This window comes from Pinus tabuliformis, chromosome 1_1 (genome assembly GCF_031772625.1).
Source record: "Pinus tabuliformis cultivar Carrire ecotype Pingquan chromosome 1_1, CPIR1, whole genome shotgun sequence".
NCBI classification, from domain to species: Eukaryota; Viridiplantae; Streptophyta; class Pinopsida; order Pinales; family Pinaceae; genus Pinus; species Pinus tabuliformis.
In genome coordinates this window covers 15,136,806-15,159,700 of record NC_142297.1, presented here as the reverse complement: position 1 = coordinate 15,159,700, position 22,895 = coordinate 15,136,806, and the positions used below count along the sequence as shown (strand labels likewise).

At 36.5% G+C, this 22,895-nt stretch overlaps 1 pseudogene; it reads left to right on the top strand.

The window, feature by feature from the left end:
* Nucleotides 1-5,941, top strand: part of LOC149211380 (casein kinase 1-like protein HD16) — a 149,668-nt pseudogene extending 143,727 nt beyond the window's left edge.
* The last annotated feature ends 16,954 nt before the right edge of the window (nucleotides 5,942-22,895 follow it).

Genomic DNA, 22,895 nt, shown 5'->3' with positions numbered 1-22,895 from the left:
TATCAACACCACACTTGAATACATATCCAATTACACACCTACCATACCATTCTTAGAACACAATTGGTGGGGTGTTGGTTTAAAGTTGAAGTCACTTGAAGAGCATTGATATTGGACACCATTGTGTATTTATGTTTGTGTAGGTATGATACCTTTTCTTATGAATCATTCAACATTACTAATATTCCCTCTATGTCTACTCCAAGCATTATTATTTTATGGTTGGAACCAGAATTTGTTTGTGCTTGTTGAAGACCAAATTTCTAAGGAAGTTTTGAACCACATTTCTAATGAGCCATATTACATGAAATAAGATCTAATCTCTTCATTTCCAATTGATTAGCTTGACTTTATGGGTACCATTGGCTCCAAATTTTGTAATAGGGATTGATTAGTGTTTTACAAAGGAATCTTGTACTTGCATTTCCTCCCAATGGAGAGAAAGGGGTAGTAAAGATATATTGTTGCACTAAACCATTGACTTGTGGTTTTTTTTATCTTGATGGCTCTATACTTATGGGTTATCCATAACAATGATTGAATTCATCCTATAATGAATTTTAATGAACGTAACCCATATTTGAAAATTTAGCCATATTTCTAGGAACTTGATCATTTAAAGATATTTTCTATGATCTAGAAGGGTTCATAGGTTGTATGCTAAAAATATTCCCATGTTTCTCTTTGTCATCTATACTTGAGACCATTTTCTATCAATTCCATTGATTCCTTTCCTACCTTTCGATTTGATCATTAGAATATACTTAAATTTTGAGAAGCATTGTTGATATGACAACTCTTGAAAACTAGAGTCTGGATAGGTTGATTGAATATCCAACCAATGATGTTACAATATCCAACATGGGATTGGTAGTTTCACTTGCTACCTCTATCAAGTTTTATGTCAAGAATAACCTTTTTAGTTGTTGAATTTGAATCCTTTTGTCATTTTGTGTAATTTAGTCCTCTACCATGGCAATCAAATTTGTTTGACTAAAGATATGCATCTTGCTTCACATGTGTCATGGCTCTTGGGAGCAAAGGTGGGGTTATCATACTTATAGTTAGTTCTCTAAATGCATAAACATTATTTTTTGAAGTTGTTACAAACGTTGTTTCAATCTTTCTCTTCTAGAAAATCTCACATGTTCAAAATTTTTATATTGTGAAAAAAATTACCACCCTAGTTGTGAAGATGACCTAGGATAAAATTAAATGTCATAAAGAAGGATTTCACCGTCAACAATATTATGTTCTATAAAAAATATTGCATTGTTCTTTGCAAAAGGTTGAATTTATTGTACTTCGTATCACTAGAAAAATAAAGGACAAATTGACTATTATGTTAAATTTCACCAATGTATTAGGACAGAAAAGAGTTTATCTGCAGGAAAGTTGAAAGCCTACGGAAGAATTACCCTAGCCCATTACAAATGTTCATTTTTGGAGTAGTTTCTGACAACTTGAACAACAATCAAGCACACAGAAGAGAACATGGTTCCTTTTCGATCAAAGGATCAACTATGAACTCATAGCCTTAATACAGGGATGGCCTGCTGCTAAAAGACTCGGTTCAATAGTGCCTATGGCTGAGAGGAATGTCCCAAGTCCTTAGCAAGTTATTGTACATTCTTTATAAAATATAAGTGTTTTGGTTATGGATTTTATGTCGTGTTAAATTATTGTGTAATTATTGTTGAATATGCTATAAATATTTAATATTTATGAGTCATTACAAATCTGCAATGTTTTCTTACAAATTGCAAGTAATTGTTCGTCTATTTGTATTTTTAATGTTTTATTATTTGTGAAGGAAAAACAATTATGATATTAGAGATGTATAATATGTTGCGATGACGAAAATTTGTGAGAAAGTTTTAATGCCTCTCCATCCCAGTAGGCACAATGGTGGAAATGCATGTCACAAAGTGGTATCAAAGCCCTTTTAGGCATAAGTAATTATACTGTAAAAGTATGGCGAATCCATATTAAAAAGGAATTTTAAAAATTCATCTTTTATAGAGGTTGAAATTTTGTGCGACATATGCCTAGAAGTGAGTTTGGGGTGTATTACAATGTGGTATCAAAGTCAAGCTATAACAATGGGCCTACATAGGGCAAAATCATTATGTGAAAAAAAATAATTACATAGATGAAATCTTTCGAGGATACTTGGAAATCATTTGTCAAAGTTTCTTGAGAAAATTGGGGGAAATTTCTATGAAATTAGAGAAAATCGAATTCAAGGGTTAAAATATTTGTTGTTAATCTCTGCTTGAGTGACTACAAGCCTAGAATTGGCCGAATTTAAAATTATAGATCAAGGAGAAGGAATGGAGAGTATTCTTGAAAAACATTGGAGGAATGTCCTTGGGTGGTAGGGTACATGTGGTAAAGGCCACAAAGGTAGAACAATGAAGTTATGGTGCATTCTAGTGGGGCCAAGGGATGTTGTAGGGGTCACATAGCATAAGTGAGTGTTTTGAAAAAAATAAACAAAACCCTATGGCCAATTAGATGGTGATGTATAGTTTCGTGGTAAGTTGTATTGGGAATTGGAGGAAAATATAACGTCCTTGCAACTCAATCCCTTTTAATGCTTAACATCCATCAATTTTCACTCAATATCTATCATTTGATAAAGTGCAAGGGTAAGTTATGTGCCAAGCGGAAAAGGATGTGGGATTGGCCTTACCTGTCACCTTATCCTATGACTAGAGGATAGGTGGATGATTGATAGAGGATGTGGGACCCTTGTAGTCCAACCTTTCATCCCCTTTCAAGTCAAGAGTCAGGTTTTTGACATTATGTTTTTGTGCTTCTAGATTATCTTCACTTGTTTTGACAGGATGGACTATCTTGGATGAATTATGCATACCATATTCAAACTCAACTTTTTTTTTTCTTGTATCTATTTCATTTTTTAAGTTACAAATAAATCTTATACTTTCTTTTTTAGCTTCTTAAAAATATGTCTCTAAAGTCTCATGTCACCTTGCAGGAATTGTAAGCTTCTTCCACTATTAATGTAGATAATTTTGTTAGTAATCTCTCTGCCTTTTTTCTCTGAAGATGATAGTGTTTTTAGCCACTCCATTTAAATATCCTAACATTGGATTCCTTTGTTATTTCGAAACATCACATGATCTACTAGAGATCTCCTCAATCTCTTTATTTTTCTTCTGTAATAAAACTTCTAAATCTTGAACTTCTAGAAAAAGCTTGGAAATTGATTCTTGTGTCTTCTGTAGCTGCAAATTGAGATTTATATTAACCTGTTTCTCATAGTATATCTATTTCTCGATATCCTCTATGATACAATTGGAATTATCCATCTCATTTGATGCTTTATTTGCATCTTTAAGATTTTCACTGCCTTTTCCTAAACACTTGAGTTTTTCAAGTTCTAGTTTTATGTTGTCTCTCTCTACTTTGAGAGAGGAAATTTCCCTTGCAAATTCTTGTCCTTGTTTAGTCTCCTTTGTGAGTTGCCTCTTTAGTGTTTCCATTTCCATGGCTAGTTCTTCTGCTTATTTGTTCAGTGATGAAACATCATTATGGAGTTCCTCAATGGTTGTTTCAAAATCTTGCATCTTTTCTTTCAGCCTTTCATTTTCTTTGTATATATTTTCTTTATTAATTTCCATGGAGAAATATGAATTCCAACCATGTGTCTGCTCACTGATTTTTGTTTCTGGCTATCTTGTATGTGCAAGTGAATTTCCATTGTTACCTGGTTTTGGAGGCTTGGCATTTTGACTAAGAGAAGATGAGAAGCTTACTGCATCTTGTTGAATTCCAATGTTTTTCCAATCAATTTCATGAGCAACGGACATCCCTTGCTTTGCTGTGTAACTGCTTCCTAAACTTGAAGTTGATGAAGCATCAACAACAGTATGTCCTCTATACTTTCCATTGACTTCAACAGGTGTTGATGCAAGTTCATGAGAATCAGAGCTGAAGTGTGTTGTTGAGGTTGTAGAGGAGTTTCCCTGGAATTTTATTTTCATGAAAACGTGAGGAACATTATAAATATACAAACATAAATTCTATATAAATACATATAAACAACATAGAAAATGATTATGTTAAGAGCACCATTGGAAGCCCCCCCAACACCACCCCAACCCACCCCACCCCCTCTCTCTCCACACACACACAAAAGCATACATAATATCAGCACACAATGTTAGTGATTTTTACAGTTTATCTAGACCCATCAAAATATCTAGTAAATTATATAACCAACATAGATCCATCTTAACTCTAGATCTATCAAGTGCTAAGAGGGATCAAATCCCTCAAGGTGAAGACCTATTCTTTGAGTGCAAAACTTGAGGAAAGGTTTGCATCTCGAAAGGGTTTCCTGGTTTTCATGAAAAAAATGGCCACATCCTGAGAGATGTTGTGTTGCTTTTCCCCACAACCCTTTAAACCATTTCTGAAATATGGGGTGAATTTGAAATTTGATGAAAATCCCTATTATGCAAAATATATTTCACTTTTTGATGGAATCATTGGTCCAAATCCAGCTATCAAGCCAATAAACATTGATGGAGCTCTAAAGGTATTGTTGGTTTTCTTAAGAAATCCTATCTCTGAAATGCAAGTAGGAATCTCTCTAATGCATTTTCAATTTTGTGAAGCTTGTCTACCAGGTTGGTCAAAAGAGAGGTAGGTTGACTATGGAGGAAGATGATGATGAGAAACCCAAGAAGAAGGTTTGACTTGTTATGCCTGCTACACAATGGATCAGTGTTTATAATGCTTGACGACCAATGAAACAGAGGTATGGTGCCTGCAATTGTTAGTTTAACAATATTTTCTTCACTTTTGATACTTATGTTTGTACTCGTTATTTGATCATGTGATTTCATTGGAGAGCAATATTCTTTCCTTTCTGTATTGGTTGAAAATGTTGAATAATTTTTGTCTGCATTAAATTTGTATATGAGATGATACTTCAGGTTGTAAATATTACACTATTTATATTCATTTCTCTTAATGTTAAGTTCTAAAATCAAATTTATCTCTATTTTGTGGCCAGATACCACTATAATGTGGCTGATACAAGACTTGCACAACATGTTGAGAAAGGAAATAAAGATGGTATTTTTATAAGTAGTGTAGCTTCTTGCTCAAATCTGTGGGCTCTTATTATGGATGCAGGAACTGGATTCACTGCACAAGTTTATGAGCTTTCTTAGTGCTTTCTTCACAAGGTTATATTTTTACGTGCTTTATATAAGATGTGTACATGCATGTACTAAGCATCATTAGTGGTCTTCACATTATGGTGGTACTTATTACTTGTTTTGTTTTTTATTCTAAGAATGGATCATGGAACAATGGGAGAAAAACTATTACATAAGTGCAATTGCGGGGGCCAACAGTGGGAGCTCCCTGGTAGTAATGTCTAAAGGTAAGCTTCTGTAGGTGTTTTCCCTTGTCAAAGTTTGATGGGTCAATAGCTGGAGGGTATATTAACTGTTAAGATTTTGTGTATTCCAGGCACACAATACACACAACAGTCTTACAAGGTTAGCGATTCTTTTCCATTTAAATGGATAAAAAAAAGTGGAGAGAGGGATTCTATGTTACTTCTATGGCTTCTACAGGAAGTAGATGGGGTGTTGTCATGTCCCGAAATGCAGGTTTTACAGATTAGGTAAGTAATGCAAATGTGCCAACAATGCATATAGTTTTGTTTCCTTTTTTGGATTCATGTAGCTAATTGTAGTAATGGATTTTATTTGTACCTCAGGTCGTTGAACTTGATTTTCTATATCCTAGTGAGGGCATCCATAGGCGATGGGATCATGGGTATCATATAACTGCAACCGCAGCGACATGGGACCAGGCAGCTTCTGTTTTGAGTGTTCCTAGACCAAACTACAAACCAAACTACAACAAGGATTTTTCTTGTTGTCTTGGATGTTGAGAATCTAGAACTCAAAAAGAAACTTGATAGAATGGTAGACATCAACCAACAGATAATAGAAATTGGAGAAAGCCAGGCTCCTGGCTTTGTGAAGAATCTCCAAAGAATTCCTCTTATGGATGTTTTGGTGTCAGAATTAATAACAACTTATTTGATTCCACATGTGGATTCTAGTTCTTTGGATTACACTAATTTTGATCCACATGTTGTGTACTAAATGCATTTCATACATGCATAACTGCATGGTTACACTATATCGTCGAGAATGGATCTTTGTGACTCTGTGCATTTCTTTGTATTTGTTTTAATTATGAGATGTCCTACCATTTTCTAGAAAAGAATTCATATTCTGGCAGAGAATTGTCTTTACATATGAATATGCTATATGCAATGTTGAATTATGTAATATAGAGTTATCAACAATAGAAAGTCCCTATGTCTTTTTAGTAAACAAAATATATAGACTCAATAGGAATTTTTATGCCATGATTTGTACAAACATTAATCTCTCATAGTTGGACATAAGTGGTAGAGAAAATATTAATCTCTCCTACCTCGATAGAAGTGGTGGTGAATATCAACACATACAAGAACTTTTTGGTGGAATATTATCACAACTGATAGATGGATATGCAAGAGTGTACAGTAAGAATCTTGATAAACACACCCATTGAAGCTTGCAACATTGTTTATAGGAAGAACAAATTATGTTTCTATTTTCTAAACATGTAAGTTAGTATATTACAGTTTAATGAATATGTTTTCCTATTATCATATATGGTTTTATACTTTATAAAAAAAATTCCAAGACTTCACAATGTTTTATAACTTAGTAAAAGAATCACCAAGATTGTAGAAATTTTAAATATTTAGGGAAATATTCTCCAAGATCTTACAAGATTTTATAGTTCGATGAAATATTCGCCGTGATTTTACAAGATAATATAATCTAGTGAGAGATTCACAAAAACAATTATATATGCATATTATGTTATTGACAAAATCACCTTCAATGTTTCCTATCTATCATGGGGATTCGTCCATTTATTATAGATATAAATTTAGGGGGGTTCTTATAATTTTCCCTTGTCACTAATCATCCACATGATGACATGAGCATGAAGTAATCATGCCACATGGAAGCCCATGAGGGGTGCCAGATGTCAACTCTTTACGAACTTTGCACTAATCAAAGTGTTCCAAATCACCTTGCCATGTGGTAGTCCTGGTGACACCAAATCACTGCAATGATGTCATCAATTGACGTGTCGTGTTGACTATGTTGCAAACTATGTGACTGGGCCACATGTCACTCAATGGTTTGGTTGATAGGGGAGGTTAAATATCTTGAAACTCTAATATCATCCATCAGTTGAAGTGTTATGTCTATCATTGATTAGCTCGTGTTCTGTATCTAGATCAAAATAACATAGAAACATAAGAAAAGATAGATCAACAACTTGAAAATAAGCCACTTCAAGGGTGCAACCTCTTTTTACATCAAATAAGTGAACAGTTCTTCCATGATTCAAATGACAAGACCTCCTTGGTATATATGGGATTCTAAGAGGTAAAATATATGTAATAATAATGTAAGGGCACAACAATAATAATAGTGCCATTTTATGGGGCACAATAATAACAATATAGAGACTACACTAATATATTGGGACCTAACATGCCTCTCTCTTTAAAATAATGCTTCTATATAAAATAATCATCTTCCCATGTGGAATCTTCAATAGATAAGTTCTTCCACTTAATGAGATACTCTAAAATTGATAGATTTCATAGCTACCAAATTCTTGTTTCAGTGATTGCTTCAGGATCCAATATGATTTTTCATTCCTCTTAAAGTTCTATAAATATAGTTTAAGCTAGGAGCTTGTCACCTGTTTTCCTTTGAGATAACCTAAGGTCAATTGGTTATGCCAAAGAATCTATAATGTTTTGTTGATTTTGATTTAGTTGGAGTTCCACCAGTGTATGAAACAAATTATAACAATAATGATCAACCTTTTGAATAATACTAGCAAGTAAACAAAGGGCTGCTATTTAATTCCCACAGTGATTTAAGTTTTGCTAATGATAAGTAGAAGATGTAATAAAATATGATTACTTTACTTTCAGACAGAAGATTAAATAATCATAAGCTAGAAAACCCTCAATCAATGTCTGAAGATTAAACAAAATATACTTAAGATTGTAAAGATACTAACAATTTGATGATTTGGAGGGAGATACTTAAACAAATAGTTCAGTAACCCAATTCTCTTTTATTAATTATAACTTCAGAAAGGAATTAAGAATAACTGAAGCATAGTTACAGTTACCAAATTACTTTTATAAAAATTATACATATGCAAAATACATAATGAAACATGCACTGGAAGAACTTACAAGAGAAACAAAACAGTGTGGAACATAATTCAGAATCCTCTACTTTATCATTAATGATCCAAAAAAGTTGTGTACATGGAATTCTTACAAAATGCTTATGCAAAGGTGAAGCCCTTAATAACTCGTAGAAGAGAGTTATTTATACTAGTTTAGATAGTGAACAAAATATCCCAAACTGATTACAAAAATAGGCTGAAAGAAAATAGGAAAAGAAGACTGTTGAATGATGTGTCCCTATTAGGGAGGGAGTTTTTGATGGTTGTTCCTTCAAAAACTATTGTGTTGTCTTCTTGTTGGGATCAAAAGTTAATCAGTTGTTCCACATAATTGATCCCATGTCTCTTCACTTGGTATCTCTAGATTTACCATTCTTCTAAATATCTCATCAACTTAGTTATACCTTTCAAAATTGGGTTTAGTGAGGAAAAGATGTCCAACTTCATATTTGATTGTGAGGTCAGGGTTCAACGTGTCCAGAAACTATTTGCTAGTAATCTTCCTTTTTATCCCTGAAAACTGATAGCTATCTGCTGCAATAGTATATAACTTTTCACAGTAATCGTCCAATTTGACTAACTAATCATTTGATGACATTAACCCTGGTAAACCTTTCTTATTCAACATACTAAATTTTGAATGAAACCTTCAGACTGCAATGTTCAAAGCTTCACATTTTATTTTCAATTGAGTCAGTATATTCTTCTTCATAAGGAATTCCTTAATTTCCATAGTAGTTGTCCTATCTGGAATATTTATTTCTTGTAACTATTGCTTAGTATTAGAGTTTAATACTTTGATCATTCCTTCTGCTTCTTTTGGTTTTGTCTTCAATACCGCCCTATGATATCCATCTCTGTCTTGCATCTGGAAATCAACTCTTGTTGCTCAAACATGATTTGTATGGATGGCCATACTTTTGTTATGGAGCGGCTGATATCTAAATAGATGTCCTCTTTGGTATGGGCCAAAGTGTTTTCCATTAGAGTCTTACTCTCTAATTTTTTGACATTGAGTTCTATCCTATGTGATTTTTGCATTTCTTCTACATACAAGGTGTCATTTTTTACCTTCTATGACTCCAGGGTTTGGAACTTCTGGAGTAACTTTTCATTCTATCGTTTTTGTGCTTGTAACTCCTGTGATAACCTTGTTGTTTCAATTGTTGCTGATGATGATGAAATTTCAGTGGAAGATGAGCTTGGATCTGTACTTTCTATGGGAATTGTTGTTACTAGGGTCACAACAAGCTGTGCTGCCTCTTTTTCCTTGAGCAATTGTTCTATTTGCTCTTCCATATTCTTGATCTGTATGTTTTTCTCAATAATGAGCTTCAACATCTCCTCCCTGTGTTGTTCATTTTCTGCCATCTCTCTGTTACATATCCATTTGGGCACATCAATCCCATCATTCAGATCAGTGTTTTACTGCTCATTAAACCCTAATTTCAGTTACTACATTCTCTAAACAAGTCACCCCTTTGAATGCCTCCTTCCCAGACAGTTTCATGACTTGAAGACATCTAGAAATAGCCTCTAGAGGGACCAGTGCAAGTATGCCTATGTAAAGGTGCACTGCCGAGTAGTTAAGTCCATGCCAGGGTGCTATATACAGCACTTTGGCTTCCTTCACTTGCACTAGGCGAGATTGAGTGAAATTCACATAGGGTTTGGGGAATATTCTTATCTTTTGGATTCATCTAGAAGGTTCCCTCACTTATTAACTCCTATGAGCTCGAAAATGGATGAGGAATGAGTTAATGTGCATCCTATCCTCTCATCCCTTCCTCCATGGAACTAATTCTAAGTATGGAAGGCCATTAAATGCCACCATTTATGACAAAACCTCCCTCATATTCTTATAAATTGACCACTCATCTAAGTGATCAAGGGTTGGATTATGTTGAATTGTAAGGAGATAATGCTGCTATGAGATTTGGATTTGAAGCAAGTATTGTAATGCTACAAGTTTGTCATGCTTTTGATGTGATGTGGATGGGATCCAAGCTGGAGGAATGGCTTTGAATCGGACACCAATGGTTGTATTTCCTTCTTCTATTCAATAAAGTGTTTGAACCTTTCTCCCATATGTTTGTGTTTTTTTATAATGCTTATATGTGTGAATTGAATTTGGTTCCTTTCACTTATATTCAATAGATCTTTTGCTTCGATCGATTCTTTGTTTCTGTTGTGTTTATAAGTACTTCTCAAGCATGTTAAGTATGAGAAGGAGCGACAAGATCGATACAAGGGAGACGAGAGGAAAGCGGAACTACAAGTAGGTCTTATCATCCTATCATATTATCTATTGCTTATAGGAAATGATTAAAACACTTTAAATTGTTGTTCTAGATGTGGCTACTTATCTAAGGAATTAGTATTTATAAGTAGATACCAAAATTTGCAAAACAAATTGGCAACCATACTGGGGAAGATCCTCTTTCCTAGTAGCTTATCCACCTCCTAGGACATCCTTGCAGACCTTATTTGTGTTCATAGATTGTAATTCAGCTTCTTGCATTAAAAATTTGGTCAAAACTGTGTCAAATTGCCTCTTGAAATGGCTCACTGTCACCAACATAGGCTTGTGAGGGACACAGTGCACTGCAGAGCACCCCTGGCTTAGGGATAGTGCTCTGAAGTGCATTGTCTCCCATTCAGGGCTACGTTGATCCTCCTAGGGTCAGTTTCCCACCTTTGGAAAGTGTTTTTGCCAACTTTTCTCTGTTTGTTTGCTTGTTGATTGATCAATGAATGTTATGTCTTAGAGAACAAGTTTCTATCTCCTTGTCTAGCCCTACTTTGATTTGATTGATTAATTTGTCTTTAATGTTTTCTTTTTCATTATCAATCTATAGTCAACGTTAGAATATAGTTGATTAATCTTCGTTTTAAAGAAAGTGTTGTAAAGTCTTATTTTCCTTCGAATCAGAAATGTCATAAAAGTATTCATTCTTATGAAAGATTGTTTGATTATATGTGGATATTTCCTTTTGTTCATATTCACATTAAGGAAATTGAAAATAAATAAATGCACGTTTCATTGAAAACGATTGTGTGTGCTCATAGGAATAGTGTAGGGAAATTGCATTAGATTGTGCTCTTTGCTCTTTGATCAAAAGAAATCTGATTGCTCTATCCCTAAGTAGCTAGGATTTTCACTGTTAAATTGAATGGAAAGAATGCTTATCATGATAGTTGCATTCCTAGGAATTTCAGAATATATCACATGGTGAACTTGAAAGGAAAATTCCTAAGAAAGTTCAACTTAAAATTAACATCAATTTACCTAATGGAGCATTGTCATTAATGAGAACACTTAGTGGTTCTAGGCTAGAGACGTGTTTCGGCATCATAAAACAAAGTAGTTGTTGCTAACTTGTCTGCAACACATCCTGAGTGTGATACCTCATTCCATGTATGTGAGTATATTGTAGCTCATCCACGTACCTTTAGGTATATAGGGTAGTGTCACAATACGTAAAGTATATGGGAATGCTCTCACCGTGTGGTTTTTCATTAGATAGCGCTTATACGAACTGGGCCTCCACGTACCTTCGGGTATATATGGGAGGACAACACTAGGTTGTTATCCATCCTTAGCTAATTGAGTTGACCGCCTTATACACTGTGATACACCGAATACAAAATTTGAGGAGATTTCCTGCCCATACTTCTTGGTTCGCCAGGAGGTATTCTGCAGTTAACAGTTGCTTGGTAAAACTTTTGCCTAGCTTACCCGTTTTTGTTTATTTCTTTTTTGATAATAAAATTAATTAGCAATCGTGGAGGAACATCAACACTTACCCCGTCGTTCATGGAGAATAGTGAGTAAACCACCTTTGCCACCCGAAGCTACACCTATTCAGTCAAAGTGGTCTTGTTTAACTGAGTCAAGTACATCAAGAACTCCTAGTTCTTCATCTAAATTACTCGAAACATCTATTTCGGTAAGTACTGAGACTTCAGTTACTCCAAAAATTTATGGTACATCCATTTCTAAAGAAGAAGTTTCACAATTACCCGAGGACATTAGCACTGATCCTAGTGAAACGATAACTGAAGTTTTTCAACAACAAGTTGATCCTCAACTTGAATTTGCTCAACAAGAAATTACTTCTGAACTTGAATCAGTTCAACCAGAAGCTAATCCCGAACCTATCATAGTTCCAACAGAAGTTACATATGAACTTGAAGTTGTTCAGGAACCTCTTTCTGAAACTATTGTTCTTTTACCCGAACATCTGGACTTCGAATTTCAAAAATCATAAGTTGTTACTTTCAGACATCAATAACTACTGAAAATTCCACTTTATCAACACCACAAATATTTTACAGACCAGATGGTGAATTTTTTCCACCTGGTTTAATTTTTGTCGAGGAAGAATTGGAATAAGATTCTACACCTGGAACCACATTCCACTTTGGAACTGGGCTTTATCTTTACCCTCATACTCCTCATTTTACTACTCCATTTGATCCTGCTTATTTTCAAGTACCCGTCGATTCTTTAGGACAAATTTTTGGTTAGTTAACTATGGTTGAACAACCGTCAACATCCCAGACCGTATCATCTGATGCAACTATGGCAGAATCTTCTATTGCAACCTCTTCGATGTTTTCTACCACACCTAAGTCACACCTATATGGTGAATCGTCCATCTTGGTTAGTTACCAATCTTTATCTGGAACCCACTTAGGGGTTGCTTCTTTACCATGGTCATCACCCATGTCCTCAACCAGAATTCTACCTGGTTCTTATTTAACGGGAACTTAACAGTTTGATCCTGGATATCAATATCAAGCTGGGTAATTTGGTCAACAAAGACCTATGTATCCATTAAATACTAGATTGCCACCATATGGAGAGCAATATGCTTATTCACCTTATCCTCCCTATCCCCTGGGACCATCATATGGTAATATCCCACAGTATTCAGGTCAACCTAGAATTCGACTTTGTCAACGGCAACCAACAATGCCAGTTCAACCAAGGCTTGTGTATCCAACACAACCAATGCAAACTATGTCAGTTATTCCTACTACACCTATTGTTACCACTGTACCACAGTCACAAGTTCAAACTATTGTATGTCAATTGGTACAAAATGGTCCTTCTACCTCACAACCACAAGTTTCGGTTTAAGAAGCTCAAGTTTCTCAGGTTGTTGTACAACAACCACTTGTGTCCAGGGTTCAACAACAACCTCAAGCTATTATCCCCTTATCTGGACTGACCCAAGCTTATATTGGTATAGTTTATTCACAACCTAGCCAACCTTTAATTGTTGGGCAACAAAAATTGTTAAATCAACAATACTTGTATCAACAACAACAACAGTTGATTCAACAACCGTGGCAACCACAATTTCAACAACCTCAATTCCAGTAATTCCAACCCCAAATTAGACTTGCCCAACAGGCTCAACCTGGGTTTGGATAGTATCAAGCTTACCAAGGTCCTGGTCAACAAGGTTTTGCAGGTTATGGACAACCCCAAATTCAACCTAGTTATCAACAACCACCTTATGCAGGATTTGTTCAACAACAACCTTATCAAGGTTACCAAATGCAGATGCCCTATGTTGGTATGCAAAGGCCTATTTCTCAAGCAATTCCATCATATTCTGGGTATGCTCAAGCTGACCTAAATCAATAGTTTCCATTTGTAGCAACTTTAGAATTACCAGATTTAAATCGGCTCACTAATGATCCAATTTTATATGCACCTTAGTGGTCGGTGATTTTGCATAAGTTATCTTCTAACATTCTGAAATTCAATGGAAATCCTAGAGACGACCCATCAAATCATGTCATGACCTTTCATTTGTGGTGTTCATCAAACTCCTTAAATGATGATTCGGCTAGACTCCGCCTTTTCCAAAGAACAGTTACTGGTCCGGTTGCTAAATGGTACATTGAGTTACCAAGAGCTTCTTTTGAAAACTTTACGACTTTAGCCACCACATTTTTGACCCACTTCTAGTTACCTATCAGATATGAGACTGAAACGGAACTCCTAACCAACTTTAAAAATACTATTGCTACCCATATATCAGATCATATTCATGAGTGGAGGTGTTGTCCTTGAATGGTTAAGACATATCTTCCTAATCAACTTTTGGCTGAGTGGTTCATAAAATCCTTGCTGCCATCAATCGCCGAGGATGCAGAAAAAGGTGGAGTTTTCATAGACGAGAAAGTAATTGCTCATGCCCAATACTTGGATTTGATTTACACACAATCTGGCACGCTCTAAGATAAAATTCCTAATGCACCTTGACGATCTTTCACTGTTCCTCCTCCTCTAGAATCGAGTAAGGACTCTCATGCCGACGATGGTGTGATTGGTTCTTTGAGCACACAAACGGCAGGAAGACCATCTGGTCAAACTCTTGCCATTACCAATCAAACTACCAATACATCAGAAAATCCTATTGCTTCTGAAGTTAATGCCGTGTCATTTGACAAATGCAGAAATCAAAAGCAACTAGGAGGCAAGAAAAAGGGGAAAAACAAGAAGAAACAAGATAACTCCCCTGAAGAGAAATCATCTAATTCCTATACTTCAACAAGGAAACCTCGTTATACATGTCTAATATGTAATGATGAGCATTTTACAAGAGATTGTCCACATCGCTCAAAGGTCTCTAAACTTTTAAATACTTCTAACACATCTGCAGTGTTGACTGATCTGTTTCCAAACCCGGAGACACATTTGGTTGTGACAGACCATGCTTCCACATCCCAAGTACTCCTGTTATCCATCACAAAGCCACAAAACAAAGTCTTGGTGTCAACGAGAAATAAATATTACGAAAATCCACTATCATTGTCGAATATCCAGGCCACTAATCAATCTAATCCTTCGACTTTGACTTCATATGAAAATATTCCACCACGTATTGCACCATAATTGACAATAAAACCACCAAAGGGAGTTGTGCATAAATCGACATTTAACCCTTGGGCTCGAGTAGCTCATAACTATAACATAGTGGAAGACCTTTCTCAATCACCTTCTGCTATGTCGACACTCAAGGTGTTACAAAACTGTCCCTCCCAGAAGCAGGCTTTACTGTCAGGAATTGGCAGAATAGTCCCTACGGATTCTAATCTTGTGGTTTTTAACCATGCGGGATATTCACCACAGTTACCAGTGCAATTAGCTTTCCTAATGCAAGTAAAAGCTCTCAATAAGAATTTTCACCGAACTATTTTTGATGAGGGGGCATCTACTTTCATTATGTCAATGATCTGCTAGAAAATACTTGGCTCACTATCGTTGTCATGATCACCAACTACATTAAAAGATTTTGATGTACGAACATATACTCCTTGTGATATTTTGAGTAACCTGCAAATTGAACTAGGGGGCAAAACAGTTACTGTTAAATTTGATGTAGTTGACGGACCCCTTGATTACAACATTTTACTGGGAAGGCCATGGGTATATACTACGGCTGCTGTGGTTTCCACGTACTTTCGTACTATTTCATTCCCTCATAAGGGTGGAATCACAATTATCAATTAGCTTGCATTCTTTGCCAATATTTCACATGCTACGGGAAACATTCCATTGGTACATGGACTGCCGCTGTCACTTCAAAGTGTTGGAGTAGGTCTCTTTAAATATCCTTCCCTAATGGGTACTTTTACACTACCGTCACCATTTGACTTGGCGGAAGTGGAAAGAGTAGAGACTTGCAACATGATTTCCTCCACCTCATCTGATTTAAGGAGGATTACCAATAATTTTGAAGTTGATAGTAATATTTAGGCCATGCTTCTAAGCCCCATTGAACTAGCATAGCATTCAATTTTTTGAGCTTGTGCGGTAAACCCAAATCCACATTCACCAATTGTATGGGTAGACCGCTCATTAGAATATGGTACTTCTTCGGATCCTTTCTGTTATAGACATATTTAGGCACTACAACCCCAATCTTATATGTCGATAAAACAAGGCCTCTTTAACCCCTAAAAGTGTGGTTTCATACCCTAAAGGATCATGGCCAACTGATTACATCACTCCCTAGAAGTTCCACCTGAAAAAACCACTCAAAACTGGCCAAAACTGGACCACACTGACTACTCCACTGTCAGGGTGTGATGCATATTGACTGCTACACTAGCCAGGTGTGATGCATACTAATGAGGCCTTCTACAGGGTGCGATGAGTGAGGATGGACAAATTTCCAAGACTGTTTGCTAAATGGATGCTCATTGAATCTTCTAGAAACTTCTCTTATGACACTTGCCACTCTGAAATCGCCCAGGGATGAGTAAGATATCCAAGAAATTTCCAATTGGAACCAAGAACTATGAGTGGAATGACACTAATCAAAAACCCAGAGATGACTCACACCCTTGCAGACACCTATAAATGGATCCCTCATCTAAGAGATCGAGAGGCTGGAATTTTGTAATTTGTAAGGAAGTGCTGATAGTTTGTCTTTGAGAAGGAACATTGTATTGTTGGGTGATCTTGCTTTTCATGAGGTGAAGAGGGCTTTGATGCTGGGAGGATGATGCTGGATCAGACAGCTGGGTTGTAATTCTCCCTTCTATTTTAATAAAGTTCTTTGAGTTTTCCTCCATACAATTGTGTACTTGTGAATCTTGTTATTTGTGAATGCCATTGTATGTTCAATGTATTTCTTATTTTGCATTGTTTATGATATAATAGATTGAGATGCTTTGATTGTGTTTTGTTACTTTGTTTCTATATGTATTCTCTAAGCAGGACAAGTAGGAGAGGAGTTGCAAGCTCTATCAAGGGGGAGAGAAATCAAGCAACGAGTCAAGCAGAAGATCTAGGTTAGTCCCTTTGCTTCTCTCTTATCTATCATACATAAAGGATATTACAATTGATTGTTTATTTCTAGGATAGCTGCCAATCCTAGTGGGACTAGCAAATTGAAAAGACACTAGTTTTCCCGAAAACAAAATGGTGACTCTGCTGGGGAGAAAAAAATTTGTTTGTTTGTTGTTAATTGTTTGTTTTACAAACTATAGATAGAACCTGAAGTTAGCCAGATAGCCTTCGAACTGCTCTTGCTCTGCAATTGCAAAGTAGATGAATGCTGCTTCAGTCAATCTCTGGTTTAGTTTATGATTTGAACATCTGACTTACAAGAATTCTAGATGCCCTGTTGGTAGCTCAATAACCTCCTAAGATCATACCCCTGTACTTTGTTCTTTACTTTCCATCATGGCTCAGCGTAACTCATTGAAATTAGTTGCAAATTTGAGCCAAAACTCATCTCAGTTGTGCTCCCTGGCCCATCGCACTATCTGTAACTAGAGGCTAGTATGCGTCAAACGTCCCATGTGTAGCAGGTGAGATGCTTCCCTATTTCTGTGAAGCACAGGTGAGATGATGAGTAATCCTATTTCTCTCCTTGAAATTTGGCGTTTTTGTCCTTGTTTTTAGCTCTGTTTGATTGTTTTGCTGCTTATGAACAATATCTCATTGTTGAAGCCTCCTTGATTTACATATATTAGCCTCCATTGATTAGGATTAGTAAATGTTTTTATGTATGTGTCCATCATTTACAGTCCTTTGTCGAAAAGTTGCTTAAATCGAATTGTCGTATTGGTGCAAAAAGTGTCGTAGCTATCGTTTTTTGTCAAAAAGAGAAGTGTCATAAAGTCTTCCTTCTCTATATATTCGATTGATCTTTTTTTCATGTATTTGATTTGAATGTTTAATGTTTGAAGTGTCAAAAGCATTTTTTTATTCGAAATCAAAAAGTGTCGTTTAGTCTTCCTTTCATTTTGAAGAGAGAAATGTCGCTTTGAAGAAAATAGTTCATATCTATACTTAGTTTTCTTTTTTGGCATTCTTCATATTAAGGGGAACGAAAAACAAATACATGCATTTACATTTGCATTTAGACTGTGTGCGAAAAATGATTTAGGAAAAGTGCATTTAGTGTGTGCTCTTTGCTCTTTGTTTGAAAGAATCGTAATCTTGTTTCCTTAGTAGCTAGGATTTTCATTGTTGAAAATAAACAACGATTGTTTATCATTTTAGATTGCATATTTAGGAATTTTACATCTACATCACATGGTGAACCTTGAAAGACAAACTTCTAAACAATATAAACTCTAAAATAAATCTCAATGAACTTAACAACGCTTTGGAACCTAACGCAACACATCTAGAGGTCTAGGCTAGAGACGTGTTCCGGCGTCATAAAATCTAGTAACTATCGTTTTCATCGAAGGTTGGGTGATTCCTCCTCTTTGATACGACAAGTACTAGCACAGACTTGTGCTCCCCATATCGTCGAGTATGTATTGGGAGACCACAATAGGCTTATATCCTTTATCCATAGGAAGCTGTGTCTGCCGCCCTATCGATCACAATGCACTGAACACAACATTCGGGAAGATTGACTGTCGTACATAAATCCTTGGTAATTTCTCTTTAATTTATCACCAAGGTGTATATTGTAGTTTTACGATTGCTTTGGTAATCCCTCTATCTAGATTTCCAGAGTAGTCACTTTTGTTCCTTTTTGACTCCTTAAAAGAAAAGGTCCATCTGAGCACTTGTCACTTCAGGCTCATTAAAAATCGAAGGCGACTAGAGTCATCTTTAGCTTTTTCTCGACTCTTAAAAATTGAAAAAGCAAAGTTGTGTCAAAGCGTCATTAAAATTTATTTAATACGGAATAACATTTTTCCCCTTAATTTTGAGTTGATCAAGTAATCCGCAATCATGGAAGAAAGTCAATCAAAACCCCGTCATTCATGGAGACTAGCGAGTCAACCATCTTTGACTCTGGAAACGAAACCATTCTGGGAAAAACGGTCTCATTTAACTGAGTCCAATTCTCCTGGTTTATTTGAAACTTGTGTTTCAACATCATCAGAGACTACAGTTACTCCGATCATTTCTGGTACATCTGCCTTTACAGAAGAAGTTCCGCAGTTACAAGAGGACATTAGAACTGATCCTAGTGTAACGGTAGACACTTCTATACCTGAAACAGTTCCAGCAAGAGTTGATCCAGAGACTGAAGTTCATTTACCTGAACATCTGGAAGTTGAATTCCAGAATTCAGAAGGTGTCACCCCTCTAGTATCTGTCACTGTAGAAGCTATACCTTCTTTGGCTCCAGAAATATTTTATGGACCTGATGGTCTACCTCTTCCACTTGGACTGATTGCTATAGAAGAGATAGTAGAGGATCTTCCATCCAGTACCCCATTACATTTTGGAACTGGGATCCACTTATATCCTTCTACCCTTGAAGTTAGTTCTTTTAATCATCCTTCATCGCAAGTTCCTGTCAAATCGCTAGGAAATATTTTGGATAGACTAAATATGTCTGAGAAACCATCAACATCTAGGACTGTGTCATCTGATACAGCCACAACAGAACTTCCTGTTGCTATTCCTACAATGTTTTTCGGTATACCATCTGTCCCAACTAGTTATCAATCACTAGATGGAGTCCACTCAGGGACTGTTTCGACGACATGGTTTGTTCCTATTTGTTCATCCAGAATCCTATCTGGCATTTCTTATGTTGAAACTCAGCAAATTGATCCTGCATGCCAGTATCAATTTGGGCAGTCTAGTCTTCAAAGACTGATATATCCGTTGAGCACTGGATTGCTGCCATATGGAGGGCAGTATGCTTTTTCATTATTCCCTCCTAGAGAACAACTATATGAGAGTTCACAACAAAATTTAGGTCAAATTGGAATTACATCCAGTGTTTGGGTACCAATATTTCCTCAACAACCAAGGGTTGTATATTCAATGCAACCAGCCCAACCTATGTCGAATATTCCCACTACACCTGCTATTGTGACTGTGTCACAAGTACAAGCTCTGCTTGTTGTGTGTCAACCTCAAGTCTCTCAGGTTGCAATACAATAGCCTCTTGTCTCTATGGCTCAATCACAACCTCAGGTTAGTGCTTCCTTAGCTGGAATGATTAAGGCTGAAACGGGTACTATCACTTTGCATCTTGGTCAATCATCCAGTATTGGGCAACAACAAATGGTCCAACAACCATGGATGGTACAATATCAACAACCGCAATTCCAACAAACTTACTGAGGACCTGAGCAACAAGGCTTTGTAGGTAATGGACAACCGCATTTTCAAAACGGTTATCAACAACCATACTATAATGGTTATGTCCATCAACCCTATCAAAGTTACCAACATCAGATACATTATGCTGGTATGCAAAGACCTACTACTCAGGCGATCCCATCTTATCCTGGGTAGGCTTCGGCAAACCTGAATCAATAGTTGCCTTTTGTAGCAACTCTAGAATTACCAGATTTGAACTGGCTGACAAATGATCCAATTGCATACGCCCCTTGGTGGCCAGTGATTCCTCATAAAATTCCATCTGATATTCATAAATTCAATGGAAATCAAGGTGAAGATCCATTGAATCATGTAATGACTTTTCATTTGTGGTTCTCATCTAACACACTAAATGATGATTCAATTAGGGTTCACCTTTTTTAGAGAACGGTCACTCATCCAGCAGCAAAATGGTATATTGAATTGCCTAGAGCTTTGTTTGACAACTTCAGTGCCCTTACCACTACTTTTCTTACCCACTTTCAGTTACCCATAAGGTACGAAATGGGGACAGAACTCCTTACCAACTTTAAACAAACAACAGCCACTCACATATCTGACCATATTCATGAGTGGCGACATCATCGTCGAATTGTAAAGACATATGTTCCTGATTAGCCTCTAGCTGAGTGGTTTATTAAATCATTATTACCTTCTATTATTGAGGATGTGGTGAAGGGAGGAGTTTTCATTGAAGAGCAAGTCATTGCTCGTGCTCAATATTTAGATTTAATATATACTCAGTCTGGCACGCTCTACAACAAAATTCCTGACGCTTCTAGACCAGAATTTTCCGTTCCTCCCCCTCCTAAATCGAATAGGGACTCTCACGCTGGTCACGGCGTGATCGGTACCTCAAGCACGTAAACTGCAAATCCTCCATCTAGTAAAGCCCTTGCAATCTCTAGTCAAAAAACAAATGACAAACCTCTTGCCTCGGAGATTAATGCAGTGTCATCTAACAAGGGCAATAATCCAAAGCAACCAGGGGGCAAGAAAAAAGGGAAAAATGATAAGAAGAAATAGGAGAATTCAACTTCTGAAAAATCTTCTGAGAACCCTACTGAGCAAAAGAAACTTTGTGATCCATGTTACATTTGTAATGAGGACCATTTCACGAAAAGTTGTCCACATCGAGCTAAAGTTACGAAATTTTTAAAAACTTCAACTACCTCACCGGTGTTGACTGATCCATTTCCTAACCTAGAAACTAACCTGGTTGCTATCGATCATGCTTCCACATCCCAAGTGCTTATGCTATCCATCTCGAAACAACAAAATTATGCTTTGATATTGACAAGGAATAAAGATTATGGGAATCCACAGTCGTCGAACAACAAGGCTATAGATCAACCCAGTAGTTCGACAACAACTTCGCCAGAAGTTGTTCTACCCATCATTCCTAAATTAACTATAAAGCCGCCAAAGGGAGTAGTACATAAATTGGCATTTAATCCTCATGCCTGACCAACACAGAATTACAATATAGTGGAGGATCTGGCTCAATCACCATCCGCTATGTCGACACTTGAAGTACTACAGAATTGCCCCTCCCAAAAGAAGGCTTTGTTATTAGCAATAGGTGGGATTGATCCAGCAGATTCCAATCTTGTGGCCCTTAACAATAAAGGATATGAACATCAGTTACCAATCCAACTCGCTTTCCTTATACAGGTAAAAGCCCTCAATAAAATTGTTCATCGAACAATCATTGATGAGGGGGAATCTACCTATATTATGTCAATGAGTTGCTAGAAAACTTTAGGCTCACCACCCTTGTCACGATCATCAATGACATTAAAAGCATTCGATGGAAAAACATACACAATGTATGGGATATTGAGTAACTTGCAAGTTGAACTATGGGGTAAGACAGTAGAAATTGAAGTCGAGGTCATTGATGGAAACCTTGACTACAATATCTTACTGGGAAGGCCCTGGATTTATGCTATGGCTGCTGTTGTGTCAACATATTTTAGAAAGATTGCATTTCCCTTCCAAGGCGGAATTACAATCGTTGACCAACTAACCTTTTTCCCCAATAGTTCACAAGATATTGGAAGCATTCCATTGATCCATGGAAGCTCTCAATCGCTTCAAAATGTTGGAGTAGGTCTCTTAAAAGACCCTTCCTTAATGGGTACTTTTGCCCTCCCGCCTCCAAGTAATTTGGTGGAAGTGGCCACAGTGGAAACCTGTCATATGATATCTTCTACATCATCAAAGATTAAGAAGAACTCTGACCATTTTGATAGTGTGGATCATCACGAGGTGTTGCCCCCAAGCCCCATAGAATCTTTGTAGCAATCAATTTTTTGGGCCTGGGCGGCGAACCCAAATCAACACTCAGCGAGTGTTTGGATAGATAGGTCTCTAGAGTATGGTACCTCTTCCGATCCTTGGTCTTGTATACATTCTACAGACGAAGGAATCATTT